This window comes from Panulirus ornatus, chromosome 21 (assembly GCF_036320965.1).
Source record: "Panulirus ornatus isolate Po-2019 chromosome 21, ASM3632096v1, whole genome shotgun sequence".
NCBI classification, from domain to species: domain Eukaryota; kingdom Metazoa; phylum Arthropoda; class Malacostraca; order Decapoda; family Palinuridae; genus Panulirus; species Panulirus ornatus.
In genome coordinates, this window is record NC_092244.1 from 683,989 (window position 1) to 705,399 (window position 21,411).

Sequence of the window (21,411 nt, forward strand, 5' to 3'; positions counted from 1 at the left end):
TGATAGTGTGATCCTGAAGCACAATGGTGTGATCCTGAAGCAGATATGATAGTGTGATCCTGAAGCACAGTGGTGTGATCCTGAAGCAGATATGATAGTGTGATCCTGAAGCACAATGGTGTGATCCTGAAGCAGGCATGATAGTGTGATCCTGAAGCACATGTGTGATCCTGAAGCAGGCTTGATAGTGTGATCCTGAAGCACAATGGTGTGATCCTGAGCAGGCATGATAGTGTGATCCTGAAGCACAATGGTGTGACCTGAAGCAGGCATGATAGTGTGATCCAGAAGCACAATGGTGTGATCCTGAAGCAGGTATGATAGTGTGATCCTGAAGCACAATGGTGTGATCCTGAGCAGGCATGATAGTGTGATCCTGAAGCACAATGGTGTGTCCTGAAGCAGGCATGATAGTGTGATCCTGAAGCACAATGGTGTGATCCTGAAGCAGGTATGATAGTGTGATCCTGAAGCAGGTATGATAGTGTGATCCTGAAGCACAATGGTGTGATCCTGAAGCAGGCATGATAGTGTGATCCTGAAGCACAATGGTGTGATCCTGAAGCAGGCATGATAGTGTGATCCTGAAGCAGGTATGATAGTGTGATCCTGAAGCAGCATGATGTGTGATCCTGAAGCACAATGGTGTGATCCTGAAGCAGGCATGATAGTGTGATCCTGAAGCACAATGGTGTGATCCTGAAGCAGGCATGATAGTGTGATCCTGAAGCACAATGGTGTGATCCTGAAGCAGGCATGATAGTGTGATCCTGAAGCACAATGGTGTGATCCTGAGCAGGCATGATAGTGTGATCCTGAAGCACAATGGTGTGATCCTGAAGCAGGTATGATAGTGTGATCCTGAAGCACAATGGTGTGATCCTGAAGCAGGCATGATAGTGTGATCCTGAAGCACAATGGTGTGATCCTGAAGCAGGTATGATAGTGTGATCCTGAAGCACAATGGTGTGATCCTGAAGCAGGCATGATAGTGTGATCCTGAAGCACAATGGTGTGATCCTGAAGCAGGTATGATAGTGTGATCCTGAAGCACAATGGTGTGATCCTGAAGCAGGTATGATAGTGTGATCCTGAAGCACAATGGTGTGATCCTGAAGCAGGTATGATAGTGTGATCCTGAAGCACAATGGTGTGATCCTGAAGCAGGCATGATAGTGTGATCCTGAAGCAGGTATGATAGTGTGATCCTGAAGCACAATGGTGTGATCCTGAAGCAGGCATGATAGTGTGATCCTGAAGCACAATGGTGTGATCCTGAAGCAGGTATGATAGTGTGATCCTGAAGCACAATGGTGTGATCCTGAAGCAGGTATGATAGTGTGATCCTGAAGCACAATGGTGTGATCCTGAAGCAGGCATGATAGTGTGATCCTGAAGCACAAAATGGTGTGAGTCCTGAAGCAGGTATGATAGTGTGATCCTGAAGCACAATGGTGTGATCCTGAAGCAGGCATGATAGTGTGATCCTGAAGCACAATGGTGTGATCCTGAAGCAGGTATGATAGTGTGATCCTGAAGCACAATGGTGTGATCCTGAAGCAGGCATGATAGTGTGATCCTGAAGCAGGCATGATAGTGTGATCCTGAAGCACAATGGTGTGATCCTGAAGCAGGTATGATAGTGTGATCCTGAAGCACAATGGTGTGATCCTGAAGCAGGTATGATAGTGTGATCCTGAAGCACAATGGTGTGATCCTGAAGCAGGTATGATAGTGTGATCCAGAAGCACAATGGTGTGATCCTGAAGCAGGTATGATAGTGTGATCCTGAAGCACAATGTGTGATCCTGAAGCAGGCATGATAGTGTGGATCCTGAAGCACAATGGTGTGATCCTGAAGCAAGGTATGATAGTGTGATCCTGAAGCACAATGGTGTGATCCTGAAGCAGGCATGATAGTGTGATCCTGAAGCACAATGGTGTGATCCTGAAGCACAATGGTGTGAGTCCTTGAAGCAGGCAGGAGTTGTGATCCTGAAGCACAATGGTGTGATCCTGAAGCAGGTATGATAGTGTGATCCTGAAGCACAATGGTGTGATCCTGAAGCAGGCATGATAGGTGTGATCCTGAAGCACATGTAGTGTAACCCTGAAGCACAATGGTGTGATCCTGAAGCAGGTATGATAGTGTGATCCTGAAGCACAATGGTGTGATCCTGAAGCAGGTATGATAGTGTGATCCTGAAGCACAATGGTGTGATCCTGAAGCAGGTATGATAGTGTGATCCTGAAGCACAATGGTGTGATCCTGAAGCAGGCATGATAGTGTGATCCTGAAGCACAATGGTGTGATCCTGAAGCAGGTATGATAGTGTGATCCTGAAGCACAATGGTGTGATCCTGAAGCAGGTATGATAGTGTGATCCTGAAGCACAATGGTGTGATCCTGAAGCAGGCATGATAGTGTGATCCTGAAGCACAATGGTGTGATCCTGAAGCAGGCATGATGGTGTGATCCTGAAGCAGGCATGATAGTGTGATCCTGAAGCACAATGGTGTGATCCTGAAGCAGGTATGATAGTGTGATCCTGAAGCACAATGGTGTGATCCTGAAGCAGGCATGATAGTGTGATCCTGAAGCACAATGGTGTGATCCTGAAGCAGGTATGATAGTGTGATCCTGAAGCACAATGGTGTGATCCTGAAGCAGGTATGATAGTGTGATCCTGAAGCACAATGGTGTGATCCTGAAGCAGGTATGATAGTGTCATCCTGAAGCACAATGGTGTGATCCTGAAGCAGGCATGATAGTGTGATCCTGAAGCACAATGGTGTGATCCTGAAGCAGGTATGATAGTGTGATCCTGAAGCACAATGGTGTGATCCTGAAGCAGGTATGATAGTGTGATCCTGAAGCACAATAGTGTGATCCTGAAGCACAATGGTGTGATCCTGAAGCAGGCATGATAGTGTGATCCTGAAGCACAATGGTGTGATCCTGAAGCAGGTATGATAGTGTGATCCTGAAGCACAATGGTGTGATCCTGAAGCAGGTATGATAGTGTGATCCTGAAGCACAATGGTGTGATCCTGAAGCACAATGGTGTGATCCTGAAGCAGGCATGATAGTGTGATACTGAAGCACAATGGTGTGATCCTGAAGCAGGCATGATAGTGTGATCCTGAAGCACAATGGTGTGATCCTGAAGCAGGCATGATAGTGTGATCCTGAAGCACAATGGTGTGATCCTGAAGCAGGCATGATAGTGTGATCCTGAAGCACAATGGTGTGATCCTGAAGCAGGTATGATAGTGTGATCCTGAAGCACAATGGTGTGATCCTGAAGCAGGCATGATAGTGTGATCCTGAAGCACAATGGTGTGATCCTGAAGCAGGCATGATAGTGTGATACTGAAGCACAATGGTGTGATCCTGAAGCAGGCATGATAGTGTGATACTGAAGCACAATGGTGTGATCCTGAAGCAGGCATGATAGTGTGATCCTGAAGCACAATGGTGTGATCCTGAAGCAGGCATGATAGTGTGATCCTGAAGCACAATGGTGTGATCCTGAAGCAGGTATGATAGTGTGATCCTGAAGCACAATGGTGTGATCCTGAAGCAGGTATGATAGTGTGATACTGAAGCACAATGGTGTGATCCTGAAGCAGGCATGATAGTGTGATACTGAAGCACAGTGGTAGAGGCAGAACAATGGTAAATGTAAGAACAGAACCCCATACAAGGATGGATCAAGCCCCTGTATAACCAGAACAATTGTTCAGAAGAGAAGTTTGGACATGTGAAGATGACAGCCAGTTTCTTAATGGCAGACGTAGATATTACTGTAATGTGGAGTTGTCAAGAAAGAATGAATGTTACAATAATGCCAAATATGTTAAGTGAGTCACCAAACTGTAGAGACGAGATTTGTGTGGAGACAGCTGAGTGGAAGTGTGGTGGTAGAGACATTAAAGGTGATGATAATGATTGGTTCTGGCCCCATTGTGTTCAATGAGGAAGCTGTGAGACAATATGGAGGCAGGACAACTGAAACAGTTGAATGAATACAGTTTAATCAACATATGAATGTATTACATGATTTATGGAGAAGAAATCCTTAAAAAAAGGAAAAAAAGTCTTGGAAATAGGAGAGCCCCTTGACGGACACCGATATCAATGGTAAAATGGGGTCGACTGCTCCATCAAGAAGCCAGAGAAGACGAGACATATGAAGGAAGGGAACGCACATGAGGCCCACCTACACTTGGCACCACAAACATGATTTCCGGGATGATGATGATGATGATGATGATGATGATGATGATGACCAAATATTAGTAAGATAGGAAAGAATATCACCATTGGGTCTGGCCTTACAGAAGCCCTTACCATACCATGATTGAGACATATTGCTTACCATACCATGACTGAGACATATTACTTGCCATACCATGATTGAGACATATTACTTACCATACCATGATTGAGACATATTACTTACCATACCATGACTGAGACATATTACTTGCCATACCATGATTGAGACATATTACTTGCCATACCATGATTGAGACATATTACTTACCATACCATGATTGAGACATATTACTTACCATACCATGACTGAGACATATTACTTGCCATACCATGATTGAGACATATTACTTACCATACCATGATTGAGACATATTACTTACCATACCATGACTGAGACATATTACTTACCATACCATGACTGAGACATATTACTTGCCATACCATGATTGAGACATATTACTTACCATACCATGATTGAGACATATTACTTACCATACCATGACTGAGACATATTACTTGCCATACCATGATTGAGACATATTACTTACCATACCATGATTGAGACATATTACTTACCATACCATAACTGAGACATATTACTTATCATACCATGACTGAGACATATTACTTGCCATACCATGATTGAGACATATTACTTACCATACCATGACTGAGACATATTACTTGCCATACCATGATTGAGACATATTACTTGCCATACCATGATTGAGACATATTACTTACCATACCATGACTGAGACATATTACTTACCATACCATGATTGAGACATATTACTTGCCATACCATGATTGAGACATATTACTTGCCATACCATGATTGAGACATATTACTTGCCATACCATGATTGAGACATATTACTTGCCATACCATGATTGAGACATATTACTTGCCATACCATGATTGAGACATATTACTTACCATACCATGACTGAGACATATTACTTACCATACCATGACTGAGACATATTACTTACCATACCATGATTGAGACATATTACTTGCCATACCATGATTGAGACATATTACTTACCATACCATGACTGAGACATATTACTTACCATACCATGACTGAGACATATTACTTACCATACCATGACTGAGACATATTACTTGCCATACCATGATTGAGACATATTACTTGCCATACCATGATTGAGACATATTACTTGCCATACCTTGATTGAGACATATTACTTACCAGACCATGATTGAGACATATTACTTACCATACCATGATTGAGACATATTACTTGCCATACCATGATTGAGACATATTACTTACCATACCATGATTGAGACATATTACTTGCCATACCATGATTGAGACATATTACTTGCCATACCATGATTGAGACATATTACTTGCCATACCTTGATTGAGACATATTACTTACCATACCATGATTGAGACATATTACTTGCCATACCATGATTGAGACATATTACTTACCATACCATGATTGAGACATATTACTTGCCATACCATGATTGAGACATATTACTTGCCATACCTTGATTGAGACATATTACTTACCATACCATGATTGAGACATATTACTTGCCATACCATGATTGAGACATATTACTTACCATACCATGATTGAGACATATTACTTGCCATACCATGATTGAGACATATTACTTGCCATACCTTGATTGAGACATATTACTTACCATACCATGATTGAGACATATTACTTGCCATACCATAACTGAGACATATTACTTACCATACCATGACTGAGACATATTACTTACCATACCATGATTGAGACATATTACTTACCATACCATGACTGAGACATATTACTTACCATACCATGATTGAGACATATTACTTGCCATACCATAACTGAGACATATTACTTGCCATACCATAACTGAGACATATTACTTACCATACCATGACTGAGACATATTACTTACCATACCATGATTGAGACATATTACTTGCCATACCATGATTGAGACATATTACTTGCCATACCATGATTGAGACATATTACTTGCCATACCTTGATTGAGACATATTACTTACCATACCATGACTGAGACATATTACTTACCATACCATGATTGAGACATATTACTTACCATACCATGATTGAGACATATTACTTGCCATACCATGACTGAGACATATTACTTGCCATACCTTGATTGAGACATATTACTTACCATACCATGATTGAGACATATTACTTGCCATACCATAACTGAGACATATTACTTACCATACCATGACTGAGACATATTACTTACCATACCATGATTGAGACATATTACTTACCATACCATGACTGAGACATATTACTTACCATACCATGATTGAGACATATTACTTGCCATACCATGATTGAGACATATTACTTGCCATACCATAACTGAGACATATTACTTACCATACCATGACTGAGACATATTACTTACCATACCATGATTGAGACATATTACTTGCCATACCATGATTGAGACATATTACTTGCCATACCATGATTGAGACATATTACTTGCCATACCTTGATTGAGACATATTACTTACCATACCATGACTGAGACATATTACTTACCATACCATGATTGAGACATATTACTTACCATACCATGATTGAGACATATTACTTGCCATACCATGACTGAGACATATTACTTGCCATACCTTGATTGAGACATATTACTTACCATACCATGATTGAGACATATTACTTGCCATACCATGATTGAGACATATTACTTACCATACCATGATTGAGACATATTACTTGCCATACCATGATTGAGACATATTACTTGCCATACCATGATTGAGACATATTACTTACCATACCATGATTGAGACATATTACTTGCCATACCATGATTGAGACATATTACTTGCCATACCATGATTGAGACATATTACTTACCATACCATGATTGAGACATATTACTTGCCATACTATGATTGAGACATATTACTTACCATACCATGATTGAGACATATTACTTACCATACCATGATTGAGACATATTACTTACCATACCATGATTGAGACATATTACTTACCATACCATGATTGAGACATATTACTTACCATACCATGATTGAGACATATTACTTGCCATACCATGATTGAGACATATTACTTGCCATACCTTGATTGAGACATATTACTTACCATACCATGATTGAGACATATTACTTACCATACCATGATTGAGACATATTACTTACCATACCATGATTGAGACAATAGGTACGCTTGGTCAACTTATAAATATGCTCCCTCTCATTTTACATTATTCTCATGCTACGTAAGTCCTTTGTATTTTGTTTCGTGTTTTTTGTTTATGATTATTATGATTTCATATTGTATAATATGATTGTAATGAATAATGTCAATATGATGATGATGATATATGTGGTGGCAGGGTTGAGCCATGTTGTTGTTGTTGTGATCATCGTCACCATGTTGTAATCTTGTCTTACTTTGGCCACATTATTACTGCCTTCTTTAACATCCAACAACCTACAGGTAGATATTGTCCTTACATAACAATATGTACTACTTCTGTTGTCCTTACATAGCAATATGTACTAGTTCTGTTGTCCTTACATAGCAATATGTACTAGTTCTGTTGTCCTTACATAGCAATATGTACTACTTCTGTTGTCCTTACATAGCAATATGTACCAGTTCTGTTGTCCTTATATAGCAATATGTACCAGTTCTGTTGTCCTTATATAGCAATATGTACCAGTTCTGTTGTCCTTATATAGCAATATGTACCAGTTCTGTTGTCCTTACATAGCAATATGTACTAGTTCTGTTGTCCTTACATAGCAATATGTACCAGTTCTGTTGTCCTTATATAGCAATATGTACCAGTTCTGTTGTCCTTACATAGCAATATGTACCAGTTCTGTTGTCCTTACATAGCAATATGTACCAGTTCTGTTGTCCTTATATAGCAATATGTACCAATTCTGTTGTCCTTACATAGCAATATGTACCAGTTCTGTTGTCCTTATATAGCAATATGTACCAGTTCTGTTGTCCTTACATAGCAATATGTACCAGTTCTGTTGTCCTTATATAGCAATATGTACCAGTTCTGTTGTCCTTACATAGCAATATGTACCAGTTCTGTTGTCCTTACATAGCAATATCTACCAGTTCTGTTGTCCTTACATAGCAATATGTACCAGTTCTGTTGTCCTTATATAGCAATATGTACCAGTTCTGTTGTCCTTACATAGCAATATGTACTAGTTCTGTTGTCATTACACAGCAATATGTACTAGATCTGTTGTCCTTACATAGCAATATGTACCAGTTCTGTTGTCCTTATATAGCAATATGTACCAGTTCTGTTGTCCTTATATAGCAATATGTACCAGTTCTGTTGTCCTTATATAGCAATATGTACCAGTTCTGTTGTCCTTATATAGCAATATGTACCAGTTCTGTTGTCCTTACATAGCAATATGTACTAGTTCTGTTGTCATTACACAGCAATATGTACTAGATCTGTTGTCCTTACATAGCAATATGTACCAGTTCTGGTGTCCTTACATAGCAATATGTACCAGTTCTGTTGTCCTTACATAGCAATATGTACCAGTTCTGTTGTCCTTATATAGCAATATGTACTAGTTCTGTTGTCCTTACATAGCTATATGTACCAGTTCTGTTGTCCTTACATAGCAATATGTACCAGTTCTGTTGTCCTTACATAGCAATATGTACCAGTTCTGTTGTCCTTATATAGCAATATGTACTAGTTCTGTTGTCCTTACATAGCTATATGTACCAGTTCTGTTGTCCTTACATAGCAATATGTACCAGTTCTGTTGTCCTTACATAGCAATATGTACCAGTTCTGTTGTCCTTACATAGCAATGTGTACTAGTTCTGTTGTCCTTACATAACAATATGTACTAGTTCTGTTGTCCTTACATAGCAATAAGTACTAGTTCTGTTGTCCTTACATAGCAATATGTACTAGTTCTGTTGTCCTTACATAGCAATATGTACTAGATCTGTTGTCCTTACATAGCAATATGTACTAGTTCCATTGTCCTTACATAGTAATATGTACCAGTTCTGTTGTCCTTACATAACAATATGTACTACTTCTGTTGTCCTTACATAGCAATATGTACTAGTTCTGTTGTCCTTACATAGCAATATGTACCAGTTCTGTTGTCCTTACATAGCAATATGTACTAGTTCTGTTGTCCTTGCATAGTAATATGTTCTAGATCTGTTGTCCTTACAGAGCAACATGTACTAGTTGTCCTAACATAGCAATATGTACCAGTTCTGTTGTCCTTACATAGCAATATGTACTAGTTCTGTTGTCCTTACATAGCAATATGTACTAGTTCTGTTGTCCTTACATAGCAATATGTACTAGATCTGTTGTTCTTACATAGCAATATGTGCTAGTTCTGTTGTCCTTACATAGCAATATGTACCAGTTCTGTTGTCCTTACATAGCAATATGTACTAGTTCTGTTGTCCTTACATAGCAATATGTACTAGTTCTGTTGTCCTTACATAGCAATATGTACTAGTTCTGTTGTCCTTACATAGCAATATGTACTAGATCTGTTGTCCTTACATAGCAATATGTACTAGATCTGTTGTCCTTACATAGCAATATGTTCTAGTTCTGTTGTTCTTACATAGCAATATGTACTAGTTGTGTTGTCCTTACATAGCAATATGTACTAATTGTGTTGTCCTTACATGGCAATATGTACCAGTTCTGTTGTCCTTACATAGCAATATGTACTAGTTCTGTTGTCCTTACATAGCAATATGTACTAGTTCTGTTGTCCTTACATAGCAATATGTACTAGTTCTGTTGTCCTTACATAGCAATATGTACTAGATCTGTTGTCCTTACATAGAATTGACTCATGATCCATAGTAGAAGGGATTTAGACTGGAGAAACTTATTTTATGAGTCATAAGATTGAGGATGTCTGTGATGATAAGGAAAATGTGGGGCAAAAGTAAGTGAAACTGCGTATCATCAAGAGAACCGAGGAAAACTTCATTTGATTTCCTCTAGAGTCTGATTTAACTTAATTTCTAGTGTTATAATGGACACTGTCTGCAGTGTTCTCTTCATCTCACTGGTTTCATATGGTTGGACAAAGTAAACATTTGTTTGTAGTAGAGCAGTGAGATATATTGAATACGTAGTATATTCATTTATTAAGTAAGAGGAGGATTTCGTTATTGGTTTGAGATATTGATTGTGTATATGTGTCATGGTGAGGTGTCTGGAGATTGGCATAATGCATGTATAATGCCATTTTATAAAGGCAAGGGGAACAAGGGTAAGTATTCAAACCATAGAGGTATAGATTTGTTGAGTGTACCTAGTAAGTAGTTTCGAGCTGAATGAAAGGCTTGTATAGTGCATCATACTGGGGTAGAACAGTGTGGTTTCAGTAGTGGTAGAAGATGTGTGGATCAGGTGTTTGTTTTGAAGAATATGTGTGATAAATACATAGAGAAATAGAGGAATTTGTAAGTGGTATTTGTGAATCTGGAGAAAGAGTTTGATAGGGTTCAGCTAGGACTCTGGAAATGGTAGCAGATATATGATGTGGGACGAAAGCTGTAGTAAGCAGTGATGTGCTTTTATCGAGAGAGTAAGGTGTTTTGTGTGACTAGGTAGAGAGGAGCATGAGTGGTTTCAGGTGAAGGTAGGTGTATGGCAGGGGTGTGATGTCACCATGGCTGTTTAATTTGCTAATGAATGAGATGGCGGGGAAGGTGAATGTGAGTGTTGTAGAGAGAGGTATGCAGTCTGTTGGAGGTGGGAAGCCTGTGAGATGATCTCTAACTGTTTGGTGGTGGCAGATTCAGTTGAGGAACTGCAGAAATTGGTGCCTTAGGTTGGCAGATTGTGTGAAAGGTTAAAATTGAGAGTAAATGTGAATTAAAGCAAAGTTATAAGATTTAGCATTGAAGAGTAACAGGTTATTCAGAGTGTGAGTCTCATTGGAGAAACTTAAGGAAATGGAATGATCAGGATACCTGGGAGTGGATGTGGGAGTGAATGGAACCTTGGAAGTGGAATTGAGCTGCAAGAAGGGTGAGGATGTAAAGGTCTTGGAAACACTGGGAATGTACGGAAAGAAAGGCCTCTTTGCTCAAGGGTAAAGATGGGTGTGTTGGATGATGTGATGCTCCTTCTGTGTTGTTTGGATGGGAGGCAGGGCCCTTAGACAAAAATGTAGGGAAGAGGTTGCATTTCTTGGAAATGAAATGTTTGAGAACAATGTGTGAAGAGGGGTGCTTGATTGAGAAATGATGGAGTAAGAAAGAGGTGTGCTAATAAGAGGAGTATGAATGAGAGAGCTCCAAAGGGTGTGTTGAAATGGTTAGACAGATAGAGGATAACCAAGAGATTGTACATGTCAGATGTGAAGGCAGCAAGGAGAAGATAGAAGGATGCAGTGAAAGATGTTTTGAAGGTACAGGGCTTAAACATACAGCAGGGTGTGAGGCCTGCAAGGGATAGAACGAAAAACTGATGTGATGTATAGGGGAGACTCTGCTGCTGTCAATGGGCTGAACTAGGATATATTTTGTGGTTGAGGGGAACCACAGAAAGCTCTTTGGATAGGAGGTTCTGATTTCATTACATTTTACTTGATTACTAGAAAGTACTTGTGAAGAAATGAGACCATTTCTTCATTCTTAGTGCTGCCTCACTAATGCAGGAAATAGGAAGCATTTATACAAAAATATTTCAAGTGGCACTATGGAGCTTTACACACTTCCAGATTTCTGGTAATATATCATAATCATTTATGTTGCAGATGGCAACTGAAGGTGTTTGGCCGTAGATGGGGCCTGGGCCTCACAAAATGCCACTGCCTCCCTGCAACTGAATACAAATGTCATGATATCATTCAGCTTTTTGCAAATGACAGCCTTGAATAAAGGAAATTTAGATTGAAAGGGATATTGGGTGAGATTTCACTGGTTTTGTTTATTTCTAGAGATGTCTCAATTTTACCTCACATTTTCCTTGATAATAACAGCCATTCCTACTATTACATTTAGTAAAGCAGGATGAATTTAATGTTCCATGTCACTCTTCCTATTTTTAAATCATCTCTGCTTTGAGTAACTTTAAAGAGTCCTTTAATATACATTTTTCCAAATAAAAAATATATTTCCATGTTACCCCTAAACTGAAAGTTAACTGACATTTACTAAGGCAGGATAAAAAAAAATCATCTCATACTCCCTCCTGGTGTTTATCTGTTATCTTCAAAATAGATGACCAATTTCCAAATGAAATTCTGGAAAATTCTACAGTTTATGAGGTGATTTGTTTAAAGTAAAGCACTGCTGACAATACTATGGTGAAATGGGAAAGCCTGGATAAGCTACAGTACCTTGACAGAATTGTAGTGCCCAAATGGGACTTTGTTTAAGAATCAGCTTGCTCGTGAGAAGTAGATTTGTGGATGCAGTTATGTTTCTGGGTAAGTAGAAAAAATCTTGGTTGCATATAATGAACTTTCAGGTGAGAATAAGAGAAACAAAATTATATTGCACACATGAATGTATACATTGCACCAGGTCTGTGGAATGATGAGATCCCACTAGTGATATATACACCCCCACCAGGTCTGTGGAATGATGAGATCCCACCAGGGACATATATACCCCCACCAGGTGTGTGGAATGATGAGATCCCACCAGTGGTATATATATATATATATATATATATATATATATATATATATATATATATCCCTGGGGATAGGGGAGAAAGAATACTTCCCACGTATTCCCTGCGTGTCGTAGAAGGCGACTAAAAGGGGAGGGAGCGGGTGGCTGGAAATCCTCCCCTTTCTTGTTTTTTTTTTTAATTTTCCAAAAGAAGCAACAGAGAAGGGGGTCAGGTGAGGATATTCCCTCTAAGGCCCAGTTCTCTGTTCTTAACGCTACCTCGCTAACGCGGGAAATGGCAAATAGTATGAAAAAAAAAAAAAATATATATATATATATATATATATATATATATATATATATATATATATATATATATATATATATATATATATGTATTTTTTTTTTGCTTTGTCGCTGTCTCCCGCGTTTGCGAGGTAGCGCAAGGAAACAGACGAAAGAAATGGCCCAACCCACCCCCATACACATGTATATACATGCGTCCACACACGCAAATATACACACCTACACAGCTTTCCATGGTTTACCCCAGACGCTTCACATGCCCTGATTCAATCCACTGACAGCACGTCAACCCCGGTATACCACATCGCTCCAATTCACTCTATTCCTTGCCCTCCTTTCACCCTCCTGCATGTTCAGGCCCCGATCACACAAAATCTTTTTCACTCCATCTTTCCACCTCCAATTTGGTCTCCCTCTTCTCCTCGTTCCCTCCACCTCCGACACATATATCCTCTTGGTCAATCTTTCCTCACTCATTCTCTCCATGTGCCCAAACCATTTCAAAACACCCTCTTCTGCTCTCTCAACCACGCTCTTTTTAAAAAAGAAAAAAAAAAAAAAAAGAGAAGGGAGGATTTCCAGCCTCCCGCTCCCTTCCCTTTTAGCCGCCTTTTACGACACGCAGGGAATACGTGGGAAGTGTTCTTTCTCCCCTATCCCCAGGGATATATATATATGGATTTGTATGTGGCATTCATGGATCTGGAGAAGGCATATGATAGAGTTGATAGAGATGCTCTGTGGAAGGTATTAAGAATATATGATGTGGGAGGCAAGTTGTTAGAAGCAGTAAAAAGTTTTTATCGAGGATGCAAGGCATGTGTACGTGTAGGAAGAGAGGAAAGTGATTGGTTCTCAGTGAATGTAGGTTTGCGGCAGGGGTGTGTGATGTCTCCATGGTTGTTTAATTTGTTTATGAATGGGGTTGTTAGGGAGGTAAATGCAAGAGTTTTGGAAAGAGGGGCAAGTATGAAGTCTGTTGGGGATGAGAGAGCTTGGGAAGTGAGTCAGTTGTTGTTCGCTGATGATACAGCGCTGGTGGCTGATTCATGTGAGAAACTGCAGAAGCTGGTGACTGAGTTTGGAAAAGTGTGTGGAAGAAGAAAGTTAAGAGTAAATGTGAATAAGAGCAAGGTTATTAGGTACAGTAGGGTTCAGGGTCAAGTCAATTGGGAGGTGAGTTTGAATGGAGAAAAACTGGAGGAAGTGAAGTGTTTTAGATATCTGGGAGTGGATCTGGCAGCGGATGGAACCATGGAAGCGGAAGTGGATCATAGGGTGTGGGAGGGGGCGAAAATCCTGGGGGCCTTGAAGAATGTGTGGAAGTCGAGAACATTATCTCGGAAAGCAAAAATGGGTATGTTTGAAGGAATAGTGGTTCCAACAATGTTGTATGGTTGCGAGGCGTGGGCTATGGATAGAGTTGTGCGCAGGAGGATGGATGTGCTGGAAATGAGATGTTTGAGGACAATGTGTGGTGTGAGGTGGTTTGATCGAGTGAGTAACATAAGGGTAAGAGAGATGTGTGGAAATAAAAAGAGCGTGGTTGAGAGAGCAGAAGAGGGTGTTTTGAAGTGGTTTGGGCACATGGAGAGGATGAGTGAGGAAAGATTGACCAAGAGGATATATGTGTCGGAGGTGGAGGGAACAAGAAGAGGGAGACCAAATTGGAGGTGGAAAGATGGAGTGAAAAAGATTTTGTGTGATTGGGGCCTGAGCATGCAGGAGGGTGAAAGGAGGGCAAGGAATAGAGTGAATTGGAGCGATGTGGTATACCGGGGTTGACGTGCTGTCAGTGGATTGAAGCAGGGCATGTGAAGCGTCTGGGGTAAACCATGGAAAGCTGTGTAGGTATGTATATTTGCGTGTGTGGACGTATGTATATACATGTGTATGGGGGTGGGTTGGGCCATTTCTTTCGTCTGTTTCCTTGCACTACCTTGCAAACGCGGGAGACAGCGACAAAGTATAATAAAAAAAAAAATAATAATATATATGTATATTCGTTTCTTTCTTTCATACTATTCGCCATTTCCCGCATTAGCGAGGTAGCGTTAAGAACAGAGGACTGGGCCTTTGAGGTAATATCCTCACCTGGCCCCCTTCTCTGTTCCTTCTTTGGAAAAAAAAAAAAAAAAAAAATGAGGCGAGGATTTCCAGCCCCCCCCCCGCTCCCTTCCCTTTTAGTAGCCTACTACGACATGCAGGGAATACGTGGGAAGTATTCTTATGTATATGTATATATGTATATATATTTATATATATATATATATATATATATATATATATATATATATATATATATATATATATTATTTTTTTATATACTTTGTCGCTGTCTCCCGCGTTTGCGAGGTAGCGCAAGGAAACAGACGAAAGAAATGGCCCAACCCCCCCCCCCATACACATGTACATACACACGTCCACACACGCAAATATACATACCTACACAGCTTTCCATGGTTTACCCCAGACGCTTCACATGCCTTGATTCAATCCACTGACAGCACGTCAACCCCTGTATACCACATCGCTCCAATTCACTCTATTCCTTGCCCTCCTTTCACCCTCCTGCATGTTCAGGCCCCGATCACACAAAATCTTTTTCACTCCATCTTTCCACCTCCAATTTGGTCTCCCTCTTCTCCTCGTTCCCTCCACCTCCGACACATATATCCTCTTGGTCAATCTTTCCTCACTCATTCTCTCCATGTGCCCAAACCATTTCAAAACACCCTCTTCTGCTCTCTCAACCACGCTCTTTTTATTTCCACACATCTCTCTTACCCTTACGTTACTTACTCGATCAAACCACCTCACACCACACATTGTCCTCAAACATCTCATTTCCAGCACATCCATCCTCCTGCGCACAACTCTATCCATAGCCCACGCCTCGCAACCATACAACATTGTTGGAACCACTATTCCTTCAAACATACCCATTTTTGCTTTCCGAGATAATGTTCTCGACTTCCACACATTTTTCAAGGCTCCCAAAATTTTCGCCCCCTCCCCCACCCTATGATCCACTTCCGCTTCCATGGTTCCATCCGCTGACAGATCCACTCCCAGATATCTAAAACACTTCACTTCCTCCAGTTTTTCTCCATTCAAACTCACCTCCCAATTGACTTGACCCTCAACCCTACTGTACCTAATAACCTTGCTCTTATTCACATTTACTCTTAACTTTCTTCTTCCACACACTTTACCAAACTCAGTCACCAGCTTCTGCAGTTTCTCACATGAATCAGCCACCAGCGCTGTATCATCAGCGAACAACAACTGACTCACTTCCCAAGCTCTCTCATCCCCAACAGACTTCATACTTGCCCCTCTTTCCAGGACTCTTGCATTTACCTCCCTAACAACCCCATCCATAAACAAATTAAACAACCATGGAGACATCACACACCCCTGCCGCAAACCTACATTCACTGAGAACCAATCACTTTCCTCTCTTCCTACACGTACACATGCCTTACATCCTCGATAAAAACTTTTCACTGCTTCTAACAACTTGCCTCCCACACCATATATTCTTAATACCTTCCACAGAGCATCTCTCTCTCTCTCTCTCTCTCTCTCTCTCTCTCTCTCTCTCTCTCTCTCTCTCTCTCTCTCTCTCTCTCTCTATATATATATATATATATATATATATTTTTTTTTGCTTTGTCGCTGTCTCCCGCGTTTGCGAGGTAGCGCAAGGAAACAGACGAAAGAAATGGCCCAACCCACCCCCATACACATGTATATACATATGTCCACACACGCAAATATACATACCTACACAGCTTTCCATGGTTTACCCCAGACGCTTCACATGCCCTGATTCAATCCACTGACAGCACGTCAACCCCGGCATACCACATCGCTCCAATTCACTCTATTCCTTGCCCTCCTTTCATCCTCCTGCATGTTCAGGCCCAGATCACACAAAATCTTTTTCACTCCATCTTTCCACCTCCAATTTGGTCTCCCACTTCTCCTCATTCCCTCCACCTCCGACACATATATCTTCTTGGTCAATCTTTCCTCACTCATTCTCTCCATGTGCCCAAACCATTTCAAAACACCCTCTTCTGCTCTCTCAACCACGCTCTTTTTATTTCCACACATCTCTCTTACCCTTACGTTACTTACTCGATCAAAACACTCACACCACACATTGTCCTCAAACATCTCATTTCCAGCACATCCATCCTCCTGCGCACAACTCTATCCATAGCCCACGCCTCGCAACCATACAACATTGTTGGAACCACTATTCCTTCAAACATACCCATTTTTGCTTTCTGAGATAATGTTCTCGACTTCCACACATTCTTCAAGGCTCCCAGGATTTTCGCCCCCTCCCCTACCCTATGATTCACTTCCGCTTCCATGGTTCCATCCGCTGCCAGATCCACTCCCAGATATCTAAAACACTTCACTTCCTCCAGTTTTTCTCCATTCAAACTTACCTCCCAATTGACTTGACCCTCAACCCTACTGTACCTAATAACCTTGCTCTTATTCACATTTACTCTTAACTTTCTTCTTTCACACACTTTACCAAACTCAGTCACCAGCTTCTGCAGTTTCTCACATGAGTCAGCCACCAGCGCTGTATCATCAGCAAACAACAACTGACTCACTTCCCAAGCTCTCTCATCCCCAACAGACTTCATACTTGCCCTTCTATCCAAAACTCTTGCATTCACCTCCCTAACAACCCCATCCATAAACAAATTAAACAACCATGGAGACATCACACACCCCTGCCGCAAACCTACATTCACTGAGAACCAATCACTTTCCTCTCTTCCTACACGTACACGTGCCTTACATCCTCGATAAAAACTTTTCACTGCTTCTAACAACTTGCCTCCCACACCATATATTCTTAATACCTTCCACAGAGCATCTCTATCAACTCTTATCATATGCCTTCTCCAGATCCATAAATGCTTCATACAAATCCATTTGCTTTTCTAAGTATTTCTCACATACATTCTTCAAAGCAAACACCTGATCCACACATCCTCTGCCACTTTTGAAACCACACTGCTCTTCCCCAATATATATATATATATATATATATGGGTATGTTTGAAGGAATAGTGGTTCCAACAATGTTGTATGGTTGCAAGGCGTGGGCTATGGATAGAGTTGTGCGCAGGAGGATGGATGTGCTGGAAATGAGATGTTTGAGGACAATGTGTGGTGTGAGGTGGTTTGATCGAGTAAGTAACGTAAGGGTAAGAGAGATGTGTGGAAATAAAAAGAGCGTGGTTGAGAGAGCAGAAGAGGGTGTTTTGAAATGGTTTGGGCACATGGAGAGAATGAGTGAGGAAAGATTGACCAAGAGGATATATGTGTCGGAGGTGGAGGGAACGAGGAGAAGAGGGAGACCAAATTGGAGGTGGAAAGATGGAGTGAAAAAGATTTTGTGTGATCGGGGCCTGAACATGCAGGAGGGTGAAAGGAGGGCAAGGAATAGAGTGAATTGGAGCGATGTGGTATACTGGGGTTGACGTGCTGTCAGTGGATTGAATTGGGGCATGTGAGGCGTCTGGGGTAAACCATGGAAAGCTGTGTAGGTATGTATATTTGCGTGTGTGGACGTATGTATATACATGTGTATGGGGGTGGGTTGGGCCATTTCTTTCGTCTGTTTCCTTGCGCTACCTCGCAAACGCGGGAGACAGCGGCAAAAAAAAAAAAAAAAAAATATATATATATATATATATATATATATATATATATATATATTTTTTTTTTTTTTTTTTTTTTTTTTTTTTTTTCCAAAAGAAGGAACAGAGAATTGGCCCAGGTGAGGGTAGTCCCTCAAAGGCCCAGTCATCTGTTCTTAACGCTACCTCGCTAATGCGGGAAATGGCGAATAGTTTGAAAGAAAAATATATATATATATATCTTTCTTTCATACTATTCGCCATTTCCCGCATTATCGAGGTAGCGTTAACAACAGAGGACTGGGCCTTAGAGGGAATATCCTCACCTGACCCCCTTCTCTGTTCCTTCTTTTGGAAAGTAAAAAAAAAAAAAAAAAAAAAAAAAAAAAAAAAAAAAAAACGAGAGGGGAAGATTTCCAGCCCCCCGCTCCCTCCCCTTTTAGTCGCCTTCTACGACACACAGGGAATACGTGGGAAGTATTCTTTCTCCCCTATCCCCAGGGATAATATATATATATATATATATATATATATATATATATATATATATATATATATATATATATATATCCCATTATCCCTGGGGATAGGGGAGAAAGAATACTTCCCACGTATTCCCTGCGTGTCGTAGAAGGCGACTAAAAGGGGAGGGAGCGGAGGGCTGGAAATCCTCCCCTCTCATTTTTTTTTTTTTTTTCAATTTTCCAAAAGAAGGAACAGAGAAGGGGGCCAGGTGAGGATATTCCCTCAAAGGCCCAGTTCTCTGTTCTTAACGCTACCTCGCTAACGCGGTAAATGGCGAATAGTTTGAAAGAAAAAAGAAATATATATCCCTGGGGATAGGGGAGAAAGAATACTTCCCACGTATTCCCTGCGTGTCGTAGAAGGCGACTAAAAGGGAAGGGAGCGGGGGGGCTGGAAATCCTCCCCTCTCGTTTTGAGTGCAATGAATTATTTCAAGGTGATAAGTATCAATAAGGTGTTCTTAATGCAACCTCGCTAATGCGGGAGATGGCGAATAGTATGAAAAATATATATATATATATATATATATATATATATATATATATATATATATATATATATATATATATATATATATTTTTTTTTTTCATACTATTCACCATTTCCAGCATTAGCAAAGTAGCGTTGAGAACAGAGGACTGGGCCTTAGAGGGAATATCCTCACCTGGCCCCCTTCTCTGTTTCTTCTTTTGGAAAATTGAAAAAAAAAAATGAGAGGGGAGGATTTCCAGTTCCCCGCTCCCTTCCCTTTTAGTTACCTTCTACAACACGCAGGAAATACGTGGGAAGTATTCTTTCTCCCCTATCCCCGGGGATAGTATATATATATATTTTATTTTTATATTTATTATACTTTGTCGCTGTCTCCCGCGTTTGCGAGGTAGCGCAAGGAAACAGACGAAAGAAATGGCCCAACCCCCCCCATACACATGTATATACATACGTCCACACACGCAAATATACATACCTACACAGCTTTCCATGGTTTACCCCAGACGCTTCACATGCCCTGATTCAATCCACTGACAGCACGTCAACCTCAGTATACCACATCGATCCAATTCACTCTATTCCTTGCCCTCCTTTCACCCTCCTGCATGTTCAGGCCCCGATCACACAAAATCTTTTTCACTCCATCTTTCCACCTCCAATTTGGTCTCCCACTTCTCCTCGTTCCCTCCACCTCTGACACATATATCCTCTTGGTCAATCTTTCCTCACTCATTCTCTCCATGTGCCCAAACCATTTCAAAACACCCTCTTCTGCTCTCTCAACCACGCTCTTTTTATTTCCACTCATCTCTCTTACCCTTACGTTACTTACTCGATCAAACCACCTCACACCACACATTGTCCTCAAACATCTCATTTCCAGCACATCCATCCTCGTGCACACAACTCTATCCATAGCCCCCGCCTTGCAACCATACAACATTGTTGGAACCACTATCCCGTCAAACATACCCATTTTTGCTTTCTGAGATAATGTTCTCGACCTCCACACATTCTTCAAGGCTCCCAGGATTTTCACCCCCTCCCCCACCCTATGATCCACTTCCGCTTCCATGTTCCATCCGCTGCCAAATCCACTCCCAGATATCTAAAACACTTTACTTCCTCCAGTTTATATATATATATATATTTTTTTTTTTTTTTCATACTATTCGCCAGGTAGCGTTAAGAACAGAGGACTGGGCCTTTGAGGGAATATCCTCACCTGGCCCTCTTCTCTGTTCCTTCTTTTGGAAAAAAAAAAAAAAAGAATACTTCCCACGTATTCCCTGCGTGTCGTAGAAGGCGACTAAAAGGGAAGGGAGCGGGGGGCTGGAAATCCTCCCCTCTCTTTTTTTTTTTTTTTTATATATATATATGTATATTTGCTGAATGCGTTTGCTGAATGTGTTT

The 21,411-nt window shown here is 40.7% G+C and overlaps 1 protein-coding gene across 4 annotated transcripts in view; it reads left to right on the top strand.

Moving 5' to 3' along the window:
* The first annotated feature begins 7,703 nt into the window (after positions 1–7,703).
* The window catches only part of LOC139756242 (TIP41-like protein), a 62,853-nt gene continuing 49,145 nt past the window's right edge, over positions 7,704–21,411 (top strand). For 2 of the 4 annotated variants that reach the window (XM_071675421.1, XM_071675417.1), the window contains exon 1: positions 7,704–7,819. The gene's annotated coding sequence lies outside the window, so the exon portion shown is untranslated. Of the gene's footprint in view, positions 7,820–12,132; positions 12,285–21,411 lie in introns of all 4 variants that reach the window. The other 2 variants (XM_071675422.1, XM_071675418.1) reach the window with 2 other exon arrangements.